Consider the following 18369-nt stretch of genomic DNA (forward strand, 5'->3'; position numbering starts at 1 on the left):
AATCGGCCTTAGAGGCGCGCCGTCGCCAACCTGGCGAAGATCTACGTGATTACGCCGAGGATGTGCGCGAGTTAACAAAGATTGCATGCCCGGGGTACGCAACTAATGTTATTGAGGAACTGGCCGCCGAGAAAATCCAGCGGTACCTGTCTCGCACGGCGTGGTGGCAGCCAGACATGAGCTGCCCACGTCTTCCCTTTAACGCCCTTGTCGAGCGCGCACGTAAGTGTGAAAGAATTCACAGCGAACGCGCGCAGCTCCGGGGGCTGGGACGAGAGCGCGCCATTGCGAGCCTGCTCTCGGAAGACGAGGAGGAGGAACAGGAGCTCGCGAGGACGGTAAGGGGCCGGGAAAGAGAGCCTCCAGTGTCCCGCGAGACAACCCCGGGATGGGTTGCCGGTATACAAATGGGTATAAAGGATGTCTCCGGCCAGGTAACCCAGGTAGGTGACAGGGTAACCCAGGTAGGTGACAGGGTAACCCAAGTAGACAACAAGGTAACCCAAGTACGGGCACACATGACTGCGCTGGAGACAATGGTAGAGACGGTCCAGGCCGAGGTAGGAGGATTAACTGGGAGAGTGGCTCGACTGGATGCAGAGTCGGGGCAGCGGCGTGCCGGATGGGGGATAGGGAACGGACGGGGGGGCTCCTACGGGACGGCCCCCCGTGCGTGTTACCTGTGTGACCGGCGAGGGCATCTCGTGAGAGACTGTCCGCAGATCGCCCGCGCTAGAAACGCGCCGGGGTTAAACCCCAACGCCCCCTAGAGAGTGGACCATCTGGGGGTGCATTCGAAGCGGTCCCGATGCAAAAAGACGGTAATAATGGCGAGCGAGTGATCTCCACACAGGTTCCAACAACAACGCCCACGGAAACGGTGACTCCTGGCGACTGGCTACGGGAGCTGGTGGCGGGGATCACGGGGGCCACGTCGCTGGTGGAAGGGGAGGTAAACGGAGTGCGTACCCGAATTCTGCTGGACACGGGGGCAGTGGCCTCGCTCGTGAGCGCAGCGCACTGCAGCGCGATCGGGGTCGACGTGCGTCACCTGCAGGCACCGGACCGCGCGCTGCACACGGCGAGCGGAGCCGGAATGGGGCTGCTGGGGAGAGCCACCCTAGAGGTCCGCATAGGCAGTCAGGTGTGCACCCAGGAGTTCTACGTGTCGAGTGCGTTGTGTCACGAGTGTATCGCAGGTACCGACCTCTTAGAACGGCTGGGACTCAACGTGCAACCCCGCCAGCGATGCGCCACCATGGAGAGCAACGGCGAGCGGATACCGTTCCTGGGACGAGAACCAACGCGCCCCCGCTTCGCACCTGTGGCCGCTATCCTGGCGACGGAAGTCACCATCGGCCCGCTCACCGAGATGCTGGTGCCGGTGGCAACATCCCCCACCGACCCCGCGCTCCGACCATCAGGAGAGGTAATGCTAACTCCTCACCCGGAGTTGGCAAAACGGTATGGGATAGTGGGATCCGCCACGTTGGTAAACGCAGATGGGGACCGATTGTTTATGTGGATGTTTAACCCCCACAGTACCCCAGTGATACTGCGGCGGCGCACCCCGATAGCCACCGTACACCCCCTGCACGCACGCCACTCTGACGACTCGGTGTTCGCACTCTGGGCTGAGGACCCCGGGCGTCCTGAGGGTGACCAGGACCTGGCATGGCGAGTCGGCCCGACTCCCCAAGCCGAGGTCGTTCCCCTGCTCGACGCGTTACATGTACCATGGGCGGATTTACCTAAGGGAGAGGCCGATCGGCTGCGCGAGTTACTGCGGGAGTATGCCGACGTATTCAGTGAACACGACTCGGACGTGGGTCGGACCGAACTTGTTAAGCACCAAATTGACACCGGTGCAGCCCGACCCATCAAACTCCCTGCGTACCGAGTGGGCGCACCCGAACGCGCCCAAATCAAAGAGGCAGTTGGGGACATGCTTCGCGATAACATAATTCAGCCCTCGGCGAGCCCCTGGTCAGCCCCAGTGGTACTAGTAACGAAAAAGGATGGGTCAACTCGGTTCTGCGTCGATTACCGTAAACTAAATGCAGTCACGCTCGGCGATGCCTTCCCCATACCCCGCATCGACGACACCTTCGACAGCCTCGCCGGAGCGCGATATTTTTCCACCCTCGATCTCGCGTCTGGGTACTGGCAGGTGGAGATGGCGGAGGAGGATCGGCCGAAAACCGCATTCACCACCCCGATGGGACTATTCGAGTTTCGAGTACTCCCGTTCGGACTCACCAATGCGCCTGCGACGTTCCAGCGGCTGATGGAGTTGGTGATGCGGGGCTTGCAATGGGAACAGTGCCTGATTTACTTGGACGATGTGATAGTGTTCAGTAGATCTTTGTCTGAGCATTGCTCCAGGCTTCGAGAGGTGTTCCAGCGAATGCGAGCGGCTCATCTCAAGCTCAAGCCACGTAAGTGTTACATCGCACAACGCGAGGTGGGGTACCTCGGGCATCGCGTCAGCGAGGCAGGCGTGCACACCGATCCGGAGAAGGTACGCGCCGTAGTGGAGTGGCCACGGCCAAGGAATCTGACGGAGATCAGATCATTTTTGGGGCTCGCCACCTATTATCGTCGATTTGTAAAGGGATTCAGTGAGATTGCACGCCCTCTCACCCAACTCACCTCCCCTAAGCACCCCTACCAGTGGACGGGGGCCTGCCAGACGGCCTTCACCACTCTCAAAGATCACCTCACCCACGCCCCCACCCTCGCTTTCCCCGATTTTACCACCGATTTTATTTTGGACACCGACGCCTGCAGCAGCGGGCTGGGCGCGGTGTTGTCACAGGTACAGGATGGGACGGAACGAGCCATCGCGTACGCCAGCCGGACCTTGAGTGGGGCCGAGCTGAACTATTGCGTGACCCGCCAAGAGTTGTACGCCGTAATTTTTGCATGCAAACAGTTCCGGCCGTATTTGTACGGCAGGAGATGTCGCGTACGCACTGACCATTATGCTCTGCAGTTCCTTCTTACATTCAAGGAGCCGCGGGGGCAGATGGCCCGGTGGTTGGCGCAGTTGCAGGAGTACAACCTGCAAATCGAGTATCGGGCTGGCCGGACGCATGCAAACGCGGACGCCTTGTCGAGGCGACCCACGGTGTTCGCCGAGACGAGGGCGGAGGAGGCTTGCCCGTGTTTCACGGGGGGACGCTGCCGGCAGGCAACGGACCCCCGAGAGGCTGCGGCCACTGACCCCCCCCCAGCGAGAGAGAGTGCAGTGTGCGCCACAGAGACCCTCGCAGGTGGCACCGAGGATCCCGTCGACCGCCCGGCAAGCGCGGGACCCGCAGCTCGGGACCCGATCGGACGGATCCAGGAGGACGTCGGCTGCGCCTTCCCGGGCCTGAACGACGAGCAGCTGAGACAGACCCAGCAGCGAGATCCGGATCTGGCGGCGGTGGAGGCGGCACTGCGAGAGAAGGAGGATGCACTACCAGGGCCCTGGAGCGGTTTGTATGCCCGGTTGTGTGTGGAAAACGGGGTGGTGAGGGAACTGGCCGACGCTGGGCAGCCTGGGTGCATCTGCGTTCCCGCCCATGAGCGACCCCAACTACTACGACTGGTACACGACCACCCGCTCGGGGGCCATGATGGGGAACGGCGCACCCGGGAGACTCTGCGTCGCCAGTATCTCTGGCCTAAATTGGCGCAAGATGTGGCCGCCTGGGTGCAGGGCTGCCGGGCCTGTCAGCAGTGTGGGTAAAAGCCGGCGAGGTACCAGGTACCCCTGAGGCCGGTCCGAGTAAGTCGGACGAATCAGTTGGTCGGAATCGACCTGCAGGGGCCCTTTCCACGATCCCACCGGGGCAACCGATATATTCTTGTAGCGGTGGAGTACTTCACCCGCTACCCCGTGGCGGTGGCTATCCCGGATAAAACAGCCCTCGTAGTGGCCCGGGCCTTCGTGGAAAACTACGTACTTAAGTGCGGGATCCCCGAACGAGTCATTACCGACCAGGGTAGTGAATTCGAGGCCAAACTATTCCAGGCGCTGTGCCGAGAGTTCGGGATCCAGAAGGACCGAACCACGGCATATCACCCCCAGGCGAACGGGATGGTAGAGAGGATGAACCAGACTCTGGCCGGGAAGCTTAAACGCATGGCGGCCGCGAATCAACAGGACTGGGACGAACACCTCCCCTATGCCCTGTTCGCCTACACCACCGCCGTTCACACATCTACAGGACAGACCCCGTTCCTAATGATGTTTGGTCGCGAGTCTCGCCTGCCCGCAGATCTGCTGTTCGGTGTCCCTCCGCCGCAACGGGAGGAAGGGAGCCACCCCGTGGAGCACTTGCTGGAGACCCTGCGAGGGGCCAGGGGCCGAGCCTACCCGCACGGAGAGGCCGCGCACCAGCGGCAAGAGCAGGGCGCCCGACCCCGTATGGAGCCCCCCTTCTACACTGCGGGCTCCGAGGTGTGGCTGTACACTCCCCGCGTCGGTGCCGGACAGGTGGGGAAGCTGACCACCTACTGGCGAGGACCCTGGATTGTGAGACGGCAGATCTCACCATGGACGGTGCTGATTCAGGGAGGAGAGAGGGGCCGGGAGATGGTGGTCAACATCCGCCGACTGAAGCCGTGGCGAGCAGCCCCCGAGAGGGGGAGCCCCGCCGTCCAAGTACCCCGAAACCCCGGGGTCCCCCCACCCCCCGTGCCCGGGGGCCTCGCGCAGTATATGGGCCCCACGGAGCCCCGGGCTCCGAGGGGCCCCGGGCGGGGCCGGGGGCGACGAGGACGGCGACCCTTAAACCCCACCGCCTCTGAGTTTGTTCCCCAGCCCGCAGGTGCCAGAGACCGAGGGGAGCCGTTGGAATGGAGGAGGAGACCACCGCCGGAGCCCCAGGAGACGGAGCCGCCACCCCCGAGGCCAGCCACAAGGGCCGGGCGAATCCCGCGGACCCCGCGGCGATACCTCGTGGGGGCAACCCAGGCGAGGTGCTCCAGTCAACCCGGGACGGGGCTGGCACCCCGGGGGGCTATGTGGTGCCACAGCGACGGGGCCGCTCGGCTTCCACCGCCGCACTGCCCCCCATCACCCCCCCCACATAAACACGCACCCGCACCCACGTAGGGCCTCGTGGTCGGGTCACCTACCCTGAGTTTTCACCCGAGGGCCCCCTAGGGGGGTTACCCCACGGTTTCTCAGGGCCAGGGAATTGGACAGGACCCTTCCCAGGCCAAGTAACACTGCGGCGCCGTGGGCGGATTTGAGATCGCACGACCACGGCGAGCTCAGAGAGCCCCGCAGTTAGAAACGCATACAAACACAAACACGGGTCAGCAAGGCAGATAGCTGGGATCAGGACCCGGGACGACTGATTGGTCGAAAGTTCAAAGGCCGGCGGGATCGCAAAAGAGCGGGAAATCCTAGGCTCAGGATTGGTCGAGAGACCAAGGCGGTCGGGACGGGGGCGCCTAGCCTTTGATGTGAATAGTTTAAAAGAAAACGCAGGGGCAGTAGGGAAGTCTCTTTTTCTGGAGTTTGGACACGGGGTCAGCGACGAAGGAGTCATCGGGCGAGCCGCTAGATTGTCTGCAGGACGATCTGAGCGCCGCAAGGTCACAAAGGACTACAGACGGTATCGTGTTGCGCGCCTTACAACACCTCAGAGCGGAGAGTAGGATCCGTAGGAGAGGGTTAGTTCGGGGTAAGGACGAGTAGGAAAGCGGTTTAGCAGAGAGCGCAGCATAGAATAGGGCTACACGGCACCAGAGTGTGGGTTAGAAACGCCTTGCTGGGCCGCACACACACACGGGTGGCTCGGTTGGTTAGCAAGGGCTAATAAAATCTCGAGCGTAGTAACAAAACCGTGTTGTTGGGTGTTTTTGGAACGTGGTATCAGCGTGCACTGCATTCGCGAGTGTGTGGTCGTTGTATGCATAAAGGCCGTGGTCTCTGTACGATTGTGCGGGTATGGAGGTGTGTGCGTTAACGCCCGGGGAGAGCACTTTTGTGTGTTGGCGTGACTACGCAGCCGTGTGAGAGGAGAATCGTCCTTGTACGATATTTGTGTTGACGTGCACGCGCGAGTGGGGGAGGGGACGAGTCGTCGTGTCGGCGTGTGCCCCGCTTGCGTGTGCTCGTTACTTGCGTAAAGTGCGGCGCGGTGGTGGACCCCTGACCCCCGACCCCGCGGCTCGAGCGCGTAATCGGCTGCGCATTGTTGTACGGTTTGTCTCGCGCGCACGGCGGCGGCGGCCTGAGTCGTTGTGTCGGCGTGTGCCCCGCTTGCGTGTGCTCGTTACTTGCGTAAGCTCTCGGCGTGCGTAATCGGCGTACCCCAGGTGCGCGATCGTAACGTGAGCGGCCAGCGCGGCGCAGAGCGGCGCAAGAGTGGGTATCGCGTGTGGAGCTGTATGTGTGTGCGCGCACGTTCACGACGTGTGTACCACAGGTGCGCGATCCTAACGTGAGTGGTCAGTGTTGGGTGAGTGCCGTGCAGAGCTGTGTGTGGGTGTGCGCGTACGTGGTTAACCATGCCTGCTACGCGGACCCGCGGTGGAGGGGAATCCTCGGGTGACGGCTCCCACACCCTGGGTGAGGAGCCTAGCGGCGGTTCGCTTAGCAGCGGGGGGGCGATTGATGATGTTAGTCCGGCCGTTAGTATTATCGAGGGAGGGATCTCAGGGGCTAGCGACCCCCACAAATTGGTGTCGGAAGCGGTACGGACCCCCGCGTTACCTCACGCTAAAATAAGACTGATATTTACCGGCCGGGGGGCCCCTTCTTGGAAGGCATTTGCCCGCAATCTCTTAGGGGCCAAGGAAATTAATGGATGGACGGACGCGCAGGCAGTACGTCAACTTAATATGAATCTTGATGGGCGGGCAGCCGATTTTGTAGAAGCGTTACCCGCGAGCGCACAGACACAGCTAGAGGAGCTGATGCGCCGACTCGATCAGCGTTTTGGCACGCGTGACGAGGAGGAAGCAAAATCGGCCTTAGAGGCGCGCCGTCGCCATACTGGCGAAGATCTACGTGATTACGCCGAGGATGTGCGCGAGTTAACAAAGATCGCACGCCCGGGGTACGCAACTAATGTTATTGAGGAACTGGCCGCCGAGAAAATCCAGCGGTACCTGTCTCGCACGGCGTGGTGGCAGCCAGACATGAGCTGCCCACGTCTTCCCTTTAACGCCCTTGTCGAGCGCGCACGTAAGTGTGAAAGAATTCACAGGGAACGCGCGCAGCTCCGGGGGCTGGGACGAGAGCGCGCCATTGCGAGCCTGCTCTCGGAAGACGAGGAGGAGGAACAGGAGCTCGCGAGGACGGTAAGGGGCCGGGAAAGAGAGCCTCCAGTGTCCCGCGAGACAACCCCGGGATGGGTTGCCGGTATACAAATGGGTATAAAGGATGTCTCCGGCCAGGTAACCCAGGTAGGTGACAGGGTAACCCAGGTAGGTGACAGGGTAACCCAAGTAGACAACAAGGTAACCCAAGTACGGGCACACATGACTGCGCTGGAGACAATGGTAGAGACGGTCCAGGCCGAGGTAGGAGGATTAACTGGGAGAGTGGCTCGACTGGATGCAGAGTCGGGGCAGCGGCGTGCCGGAGGGGGGATAGGGAACGGACGGGGGGGCTCCTACGGGACGGCCCCCCGTGCGTGTTACCTGTGTGACCGGCGAGGGCATCTCGTGAGAGACTGTCCGCAGATCGCCCGCGCTAGAAACGCGCCGGGGTTAAACCCCAACGCCCCCTAGAGAGTGGACCATCTGGGGGTGCATTCGAAGCGGTCCCGATGCAAAAAGACGGTAATAATGGCGAGCGAGTGATCTCCACACAGGTTCCAACAACAACGCCCACGGAAACGGTGACTCCTGGCGACTGGCTACGGGAGCTGGTGGCGGGGATCACGGGGGCCACGTCGCTGGTGGAAGGGGAGGTAAACGGAGTGCGTACCCGAATTCTGCTGGACACGGGGGCAGTGGCCTCGCTCGTGAGCGCAGCGCACTGCAGCGCGATCGGGGTCGACGTGCGTCACCTGCAGGCACCGGACCGCGCGCTGCACACGGCGAGCGGAGCCGGAATGGGGCTGCTGGGGAGAGCCACCCTAGAGGTCCGCATAGGCAGTCAGGTGTGCACCCAGGAGTTCTACGTGTCGAGTGCGTTGTGTCACGAGTGTATCGCAGGTACCGACCTCTTAGAACGGCTGGGACTCAACGTGCAACCCCGCCAGCGATGCGCCACCATGGAGAGCAACGGCGAGCGGATACCGTTCCTGGGACGAGAACCAACGCGCCCCCGCTTCGCACCTGTGGCCGCTATCCTGGCGACGGCAGTCACCATCGGCCCGCTCACCGAGATGCTGGTGCCGGTGGCAACATCCCCCACCGACCCCGCGCTCCGACCATCAGGAGAGGTAATGCTAACTCCTCACCCGGAGTTGGCAAAACGGTATGGGATAGTGGGATCCGCCACGTTGGTAAACGCAGATGGGGACCGATTGTTTATGCGGATGTTTAACCCCCACAGTACCCCAGCGATACTGCGGCGGCGCACCCCGATAGCCACCGTACACCCCCTGCACGCACGCCACTCTGACGACTCGGTGTTCGCACTCTGGGCTGAGGACCCCGGGCGTCCTGAGGGTGACCAGGACCTGGCATGGCGAGTCGGCCCGACTCCCCAAGCCGAGGTCGTTCCCCTGCTCGACGCGTTACATGTACCATGGGCGGATTTACCTAAGGGAGAGGCCGATCGGCTGCGCGAGTTACTGCGGGAGTATGCCGACGTATTCAGTGAACACGACTCGGACGTGGCTCGGACCGAACTTGTTAAGCACCAAATTGACACCGGTGCAGCCCGACCCATCAAACTCCCTGCGTACCGAGTGGGCGCACCCGAACGCGCCCAAATCAAAGAGGCAGTTGGGGACATGCTTCGCGATAACATAATTCAGCCCTCGGCGAGCCCCTGGTCAGCCCCAGTGGTACTAGTAACGAAAAAGGATGGGTCAACTCGGTTCTGCGTCGATTACCGTAAACTAAATGCAGTCACGCTCGGCGATGCCTTCCCCATACCCCGCATCGACGACACCTTCGACAGCCTCGCCGGAGCGCGATATTTTTCCACCCTCGATCTCGCGTCCGGGTACTGGCAGGTGGAGATGGCGGAGGAGGATCGGCCGAAAACCGCATTCACCACCCCGATGGGACTATTCGAGTTTCGAGTACTCCCGTTCGGACTCACCAATGCGCCTGCGACGTTCCAGCGGCTGATGGAGTTGGTGATGCGGGGCTTGCAATGGGAACAGTGCCTGATTTACTTGGACGATGTGATAGTGTTCAGTAGATCTTTGTCTGAGCATTGGTCCAGGCTTCGAGAGGTGTTCCAGCGACTGCGAGCGGCTCATCTCAAGCTCAAGCCACGTAAGTGTTACATCGCACAACGCGAGGTGGGGTACCTCGGGCATCGCGTCAGCGAGGCAGGCGTGCACACCGATCCGGAGAAGGTACGCGCCGTAGTGGAGTGGCCACGGCCAAGGAATCTGACGGAGATCAGATCATTTTTGGGGCTCGCCACCTATTATCGTCGATTTGTAAAGGGATTCAGTGAGATTGCACGCCCTCTCACCCAACTCACCTCCCCTAAGCACCCCTACCAGTGGACGGGGGCCTGCCAGACGGCCTTCACCACTCTCAAAGATCACCTCACCCACGCCCCCACCCTCGCTTTCCCCGATTTTACCACCGATTTTATTTTGGACACCGACGCCTGCAGCAGCGGGCTGGGCGCGGTGTTGTCACAGGTACAGGATGGGACGGAACGAGCCATCGCGTACGCCAGCCGGACCTTGAGTGGGGCCGAGCTGAACTATTGCGTGACCCGCCAAGAGTTGAACGCCGTAATTTTCGCATGCAAACAGTTCCGGCCGTATTTGTACGGCAGGAGATGTCGCGTACGCACTGACCATTATGCTCTGCAGTTCCTTCTTACATTCAAGGAGCCGCGGGGGCAGATGGCCCGGTGGTTGGCGCAGTTGCAGGAGTACAACCTGCAAATCGAGTATCGGGCTGGCCGGACGCATGCAAACGCGGACGCCTTGTCGAGGCGACCCACGGTGTTCGCCGAGACGAGGGCGGAGGAGGCTTGCCCGTGTTTCACGGGGGGACGCTGCCGGCAGGCAACGGACCCCCGAGAGGCTGCGGCCACTGACCCCCCCCCAGCGAGAGAGAGTGCAGTGTGCGCCACAGAGACCCTCGCAGGTGGCACCGAGGATCCCGTCGACCGCCCGGCAAGCGCGGGACCCGCAGCTCGGGACCCGATCGGACGGATCCAGGAGGACGTCGGCTGCGCCTTCCCGGGCCTGAACGACGAGCAGCTGAGACAGACCCAGCAGCGAGATCCGGATCTGGCGGCGGTGGAGGCGGCACTGCGAGAGAAGGAGGATGCACTACCAGGGCCCTGGAGCGGTTTGTATGCCCGGTTGTGTGTGGAAAACGGGGTGGTGAGGGAACTGGCCGACGCTGGGCAGCCTGGGTGCATCTGCGTTCCCGCCCATGTGCGACCCCAACTACTACGACTGGTACACGACCACCCGCTCGGGGGCCATGATGGGGAACGGCGCACCCGGGAGACTCTGCGTCGCCAGTATCTCTGGCCTAAATTGGCGCAAGATGTGGCCGCCTGGGTGCAGGGCTGCCGGGCCTGTCAGCAGTGTGGGCAAAAGCCGGCGAGGTACCAGGTACCCCTGAGGCCGTTCCGAGTCAGTCGGACGAATCAGTTGGTCGGAATCGACCTGCAGGGGCCCTTTCCACGATCCCACCGGGGCAACCGATATATTCTTGTAGCGGTGGAGTACTTCACCTGCTACCCCGTGGCGGTGGCTATCCCGGATAAAACAGCCCTCGTAGTGGCCCGGGCCTTCGTGGAAAACTACGTACTTAAGTGCGGGATCCCCGAACGAGTCATTACCGACCAGGGTAGTGAATTTGAGGCCAAACTATTCCAGGCGCTGTGCCGAGAGTTCCGGATCCAGAAGGACCGAACCACGGCATATCACCCCCAGGCGAACGGGATGGTAGAGAGGATGAACCAGACTCTGGCCGGGAAGCTTAAACGCATGGCGGCCGCGAATCAACAGGACTGGGACGAACACCTCCCCTATGCCCTGTTCGCCTACACCACCGCCGTTCACACATCTACAGGACAGACCCCGTTCCTAATGATGTTTGGTCGCGAGTCTCGCCTGCCCGCAGATCTGCTGTTCGGTGTCCCTCCGCCGCAACGGGAGGAAGGGAGCCACCCCGTGGAGCACTTGCTGGAGACCCTGCGAGGGGCCAGGGGCCGAGCCTACCCGCACGGAGAGGCCGCGCACCAGCGGCAAGAGCAGGGCGCCCGACCCCGTATGGAGCCCCCCTTCTACACTGCGGGCTCCGAGGTGTGGCTGTACACTCCCCGCGTCGGTGCCGGACAGGTGGGGAAGCTGACCACCTACTGGCGAGGACCCTGGATTGTGAGACGGCAGATCTCACCATGGACGGTGCTGATTCAGGGAGGAGAGAGGGGCCGGGAGATGGTGGTCAACATCCGCCGACTGAAGCCGAGGCGAGCAGCCCCCGAGGGGGGGAGCCCCGCCGTCCAAGTACCCCGAAACCCCGGGGTCCCCCCACCCCCCGTGCCCGGGGGCCTCGCGCAGTATATGGGCCCCACGGAGCCCCGGGCTCCGAGGGGCCCCGGGCGGGGCCGGGGGCGACGAGGACGGCGACCCTTAAACCCCACCGCCTCTGAGTTTGTTCCCCAGCCCGCAGGTGCCAGAGACCGAGGGGAGCCGTTGGAATGGAGGAGGAGACCACCGCCGGAGCCCCAGGAGACGGAGCCGCCACCCCCGAGGCCAGCCACAAGGGCCGGGCGAATCCCGCGGACCCCGCGGCGATACCTCGTGGGGGCAACCCAGGCGAGGTGCTCCAGTCAACCCGGGACGGGGACTGGCACCCCGGGGGCCTATGTGGTGCCACAGCGACGGGGCCGCTCGGCCGAGCCAGGGAGCCGCCCGGCTTCCACCGCCGCACTGCCCCCCATCACCCCCCCCACATAAACACGCACCCACGTAGGGCCTCGTGGTCGGGTCACCTACCCTGAGTTTTCACCCGAGGGCCCCCTAGGGGGGTTACCCCACGGTTTCTCAGGGCCAGGGAATTGGACAGGACCCTTCCCAGGCCAAGTAACACTGCGGCGCCGTGGGCGGATTTGAGATCGCACGACCACGGCGAGCTCAAAGAGCCCCGCAGTTAGAAACGCATACAAACACAAACACGGGTCAGCAAGGCAGATAGCTGGGATCAGGACCCGGGACGACTGATTGGTCGAAAGTTCAAAGGCCGGCGGGATCGCAAAAGAGCGGGAAATCCTAGGCTCAGGATTGGTCGAGAGACCAAGGCGGTCGGGACGGGGGCGCCTAGCCTTTGATGTGAATAGTTTAAAAGAAAACGCAGGGGCAGTAGGGAAGTCTCTTTTTCTGGAGTTTGGACACGGGGTCAGCGACGAAGGAGTCATCGGGCGAGCCGCTAGATTGTCTGCAGGACGATCTGAGCGCCGCAAGGTCACAAAGGACTACAGACGGTATCGTGTTGCGCGCCTTACAACACCTCAGAGCGGAGAGTAGGATCCGTAGGAGAGGGTTAGTTCGGGGTAAGGACGAGTAGGAAAGCGGTTTAGCAGAGAGCGCAGCATAGAATAGGGCTACACGGCACCAGAGTGTGGGTTAGAAGCGCCTTGCTGGCCCGCACACACACACGGGTGGCTCGGTTGGTTAGCAAGGGCTAATAAAATCTCGAGCGTAGTAACAAAACCGTGTTGTTGGGTGTTTTTGGAACGTGGTATTAGCGTGCACTGCATTCGCGAGTGTGTGGTCGTTGTATGCATAAAGGCCGTGGTCTCTGTACGATTGTGGGGGTACGGAGGTGTGTGCGTTAACGCCCGGGGAGAGCACTTTTGTGTGTTGGCGTGACTACGCAGCCGTGTGAGAGGAGAATCGTCCTTGTACGATATTTGTGTTGACGTGCACGCGCGAGTGGGGGAGGGGACGAGTCGTCGTGTCGGCGTGTGCCCCGCTTGCGTGTGCTCGTTACTTGCGTAAAGTGCGGCGCGGTGGTGGACCCCTGACCCCCGACCCCGCGGCTCGAGCGCGTAATCGGCTGCGCATTGTTGTACGGTTTGTCTCGCGCGCACGGCGGCGGCGGCCTGAGTCGTTGTGTCGGCGTGTGCCCCGCTTGCGTGTGCTCGTTACTTGCGTAAGCTCTCGGCGTGCGTAATCGGCGTACCCCAGGTGCGCGATCGTAACGTGAGCGGCCAGCGCGGCGCAGAGCGGTGCAAGAGTGGGTATCGCGTGTGGAGCTGTATGTGTGTGCGCGCACGTTCACGACGTGTGTACCACAGGTGCGCGATCCTAACGTGAGTGGTCAGTGTTGGGTGAGTGCCGTGCAGAGCTGTGTGTGGGTGTGCGCGTACGTGGTTAACCATGCCTGCTACGCGGACCCGCGGTGGAGGGGAATCCTCGGGTGACGGCTCCCACACCCTGGGTGAGGAGCCTAGCGGCGGTTCGCTTAGCAGCGGGGGGGCGATTGATGATGTTAGTCCGGCCGTTAGTATTATCGAGGGAGGGATCTCGGGGGCTAGCGACCCCCACAATACACTGCCATGTGTTAACGATGAACTAATTGAAGCGCAGCAGCACCTGGTTCACTTTTTTAACTAAGTGGGTGGCTCTGAAAAGAGCCGTTGAGGTGGAGTGAATCGAGCATCGTCCGATCGGATTCACTTCTTTGGCGCAGTCTTCTTGGGCTTGGCCGCGGCCTTCTTGGGCTTGGCCACCTTGGGTTTGGCGGCCTTGGCCTTGACGGTCTTGGGCTTAGCGACCTTGGGCTTCGCAGCCTTGGGCTTGGCTGGGCTCTTCGCCACCTTCTTGGGCTTAACAGCCGACTTCACCTTTTTGGGGCTCTTGGCCGACTTGGCAGCCGCGGGCTTCTTTGCTTTCTTGGGAGACTTCTTGGGCGCGGTCTTCTTGGCTGCCGCGGGCTTCTTCACCTTCTTGGCTGCCGCGGGCTTTTTAGCTGCGGGCTTTGATGTTGACGACTTGGGCTTCGCCTTTGCGGCAGCCTTTTCCTTGTTGAGTTTGAAAGAGCCAGATGCACCGCTGCCCTTCACTTGCGCCACGGCGTCTTTGGCCACGAGCTTCTTGATGGCCAACTTCACGCGGGCATTGTTCTTCTCCACGTCGTATCCTCCGGCAGCAAGCGACTTTTTGAGCGCAGGAAGAGACACGCCGTTCCTCTCCTTGCTGCTGGCCAGAGCCTTGAGGATGAGCTCGGACACGCTGGGGCCGACCTTCTTGGACTTTGGAGCGGCGCGCTTCTTCTTGGGGCTTTTAGGCGCTGAAGTAGCCCCAGCGGGTGGTTGAGCAGGAGCAGTTTCCACCATCTCAAAACGTCGCTTTTATCGCCTCGCCTCTTTGAAATCGAAATCAGCGCTCTCACGAATTCAAACCGAGCGTCCTCCAGGCCCGAGGTTATTATAGAAGCGGCGTACTGAATGCGGACGTCGCTGAGATCATCCAGCACTCAGATCTAGTGAGGAAGTTGCCACCATACTCACTGTGTTTATCACGCCTGCCTTTGGGCTCGATTACTCCCGTAACGTTCATACTTACATGCATATAGTTGATACATTATCACGAAGATCACTTCTTTAATGTACGTTACTTATGCAATATACGACAATGCTCACGATATAAATTATAATTCAAAACAAGTGAACAACCAACATTTGGGAGACATTGTTCGGTCAGGGCGAGATATGATGATTGTCGTTTTTCAAAAGTGTTAATGATGAACACTATTTAAAACACACTCGAATGTTTTGCAAGACAAGATGCTTCAACAGACTACTCATATTTAATTCCAACGAAATATTTTATATTTAAGTTTTGCCTCGCGCGATCGCGATTCCTCCTCTCGCGCTATGGTGAGGACTGCACGCCATGCCAACCGTCCCTTGTCAACGAACTTTTAACTGGACGTTTTAATCGAACTTTGAAATTAATAAATATATGGATTTTCAGATGGACAACAAACTGAAGAAAATTACTCAAAATTAACCGACATTAAATAGAAAGTTTAACATTTTACGTGGCAAGAGGTGAGTAGCTGTGGTGCCACAGCGACGGGGCCGCTCGGCCGAGCCAGGGAGCCGCCCGGCTTCCACCGCCGCACTGCCCCCCATCACCCCCCCCACATAAACACGCACCCGCACCCACGTAGGGCCTCGTGGTCGGGTCACCTACCCTGAGTTTTCACCCGAGGGCCCCCTAGGGGGGTTACCCCACGGTTTCTCAGGGCCAGGGAATTGGACAGGACCCTTCCCAGGCCAAGTAACACTGCGGCGCCGTGGGCGGATTTGAGATCGCACGACCACGGCGAGCTCAGAGAGCCCCGCAGTTAGAAACGCATACAAACACAAACACGGGTCAGCAAGGCAGATAGCTGGGATCAGGACCCGGGACGACTGATTGGTCGAAAGTTCAAAGGCCGGCGGGATCGCAAAAGAGCGGGAAATCCTAGGCTCAGGATTGGTCGAGAGACCAAGGCGGTCGGGACGGGGGCGCCTAGCCTTTGATGTGAATAGTTTAAAAGAAAACGTAGGGGCAGTAGGGAAGTCTCTTCTTCTGGAGTTTGGACACGGGGTCAGCGACGAAGGAGTCATCGGGCGAGCTGCTAGATTGTCTGCAGGACGATCTGAGCGCCGCAAGGTCACCAAGGACTACAGACGGTATCGTGTTGCGCGCCTTACAACACCTCAGAGCGGAGAGTAGGATCCGTAGGAGAGGGTTAGTTCGGGGTAAGGACGAGTAGGAAAGCGGTTTAGCAGAGAGCGCAGCATAGAATAGGGCTACACGGCACCAGAGTGTGGGTTAGAAGCGCCTTGCTGGCCCGCACACACACACGGGTGGCTCGGTTGGTTACCAAGGGCTAATAAAATCTCGAGCGTAGTAACAAAACCGTGTTGTTGGGTGTTTTTGGAACGTGGTATTAGCGTGCACTGCATTCGCGAGTGTGTGGTCGTTGTATGCATAAAGGCCGTGGTCTCTGTACGATTGTGCGGGTACGGAGGTGTGTGCGTTAACGCCCGGGGAGAGCACTTTTGTGTGTTGGCGTGACTGCGCAGCCGTGTGAGAGGAGAATCGTCCTTGTACGATATTTGTGTTGACGTGCACGCGCGAGTGGGGGAGGGGACGAGTCGTCGTGTCGGCGTGTGCCCCGCTTGCGTGTGCTCGTTACTTGCGTAAAGTGCGGCGCGGTGGTGGACCCCTGACCCCCGACCCCGCGGCTCGAGCGCGTAATCGGCTGCGCATTGTTGTACGGTTTGTCTCGCGCGCACGGCGGCTTGAGTCGTTGTGTCGGCGTGTGCCTCGCTTGCGTGTGCTCGTTACTTGCGTAAGCTCTCGGCGTGCGTAATCGGCGTACCCCAGGTGCGCGATCGTAACGTGAGCGGCCAGCGCGGCGCAGAGCGGCGCAAGAGTGGGTATCGCGTGTGGAGCTGTATGTGTGTGCGCGCACGTTCACGACGTGTGTAACACAGGTGCGCGATCCTAACGTGAGTGGTCAGCGTTGAGTGAGTGCCGTGCAGAGCTGGGTGTGGGTGTGCGCGTACGCGGTTAACCATGCCTGCTACGCGGACCCGCGGGGGAGGGGAATCCTCGGGCGACGGCTCCCACACCATGGGTGAGGAGCCTAGCGGCGGTTCGCTTAGCAGCGGGGGGGCGATTGATGATGTTAGCCCGGCCGTTAGCATTATCGAGGGAGGGATCTCGGGGGCTAGCGACCCCCACAAATTGGTGTCAGAAGCGGTACGGACCCCCGCGTTACCTCACGCTAAAATAAGACTAATATTTACCGGCCGGGGGGCCCCTTCGTGGAAGGCATTCGCCCACAATCTCTTAGGGGCCAAGGAAATTAATGGATGGACGGACGCGCAGGCAGTACGTCAACTTAATATGAATGTTGATGGGCGGGCAGCCGATTTTGAAGAAGCGTTACCCGCGAGCGCACAGACACAGCTAGAGGAGCTGATGCGCCGACTCGATCAGCGTTTTGGAACACGTGACGAGGAGGAAGCAAAATCGGCCTTAGAGGCGCGCCGTCGCCAACCTGGCGAAGATCTCCGTGATTACGCCGAGGATGTGCGCGAGTTAACAAAGATCGCACGCCCGGGGTACGCAACTGAGGTTATTGAGGAACTGGCTGCCGAGAAAATCCAGCGGTACCTGTCTCGCACGGCGTGGTGGCAGCCAGACATGAGCTGCCCACGTCTTCCCTTTAACACCCTTGTCGAGCGCGCACGTAAGTGTGAAAGAATTCACAGCGAACGCGCGCAGCTCCGGGGGCTGGGACGAGAGCGCGCCATTGCGAGCCTGCTCTCGGAAGACGAGGAGGAGGAACAGGAGCTCGCGAGGACGGTAAGGGGCCGGGAAAGAGAACCTCCAGTGTCCCGCGAGACAACCCCGGGTTGGGTAGCTGGGTTACAGACCGGCATGGGAGATATAGCCGGCCAGGTAACCCAGGTGCAATACTCCGTTGAGACCATCCGATCCGAAATGGGGGACCTACGCGCCACGGTGGGAGGGTTATCTGGGAGGGTGGCTCGACTGGAGGCAGAGTCGGGGCAGCGGCGTGCCGGAGGGGGGATAGGGAACGGACGGGGGGGCTCCTACGGGACGGCCCCCGTGCGTGTTACCTGTGTGACCGGCGAGGGCATCTCGTGAGAGACTGTCCGCAGATCGCCCGCGCTAGAAACGCGCCGTGGTTAAAACCCCAACGCCCCCTAGAGAGTGGACCATCTGGGGGTGCATTCGAAGCGGTCCCGATGCAAAAAGACGGTAATAATGGCGAGCGAGTGATCTCCACACAGGTTCCAACAACAACGCCCACGGAAACGGTGACTCCTGGCGACTGGCTACGGGAGCTGGTGGCGGGGATCACGGGGGCCACGTCGCTGGTGGAAGGGGAGGTAAACGGAGTGCGTACCCGAATTCTGCTGGACACGGGGGCGGTGGCCTCGCTCGTGAGCGCAGCGCACTGCAGCGCGATCGGGGTCGACGTGCGTCACCTGCAGGCACCGGACCGCGCGCTGCACACGGCGAGCGGAGCCGGAATGGGGCTGCTGGGGAGAGCCACCCTAGAGGTCCACATAGGCAGTCAGGTGTGCACCCAGGAGTTCTACGTGTCGAGTGCGTTGTGTCACGAGTGTATCGCAGGTACCGACCTCTTAGAACGGCTGGGACTCAACGTGCAACCCCGCCAGCGATGCGCCACCATGGAGAGCAACGGCGAGCG

At 61.0% G+C, this 18369-nt stretch overlaps 1 pseudogene; it reads right to left on the reverse strand.

The window, feature by feature from the left end:
- Positions 1–13742: 13742 nt before the first annotated feature.
- Positions 13743–14458, reverse strand: LOC144947910 (histone H1 pseudogene; annotated as a pseudogene).
- Positions 14459–18369: the final 3911 nt, after the last annotated feature.

The sequence above is a fragment of the Lampetra fluviatilis genome, chromosome 3 (genome assembly GCF_964198595.1).
Source record: "Lampetra fluviatilis chromosome 3, kcLamFluv1.1, whole genome shotgun sequence".
Classification (NCBI taxonomy): Eukaryota; Metazoa; Chordata; class Hyperoartia; order Petromyzontiformes; family Petromyzontidae; genus Lampetra; species Lampetra fluviatilis.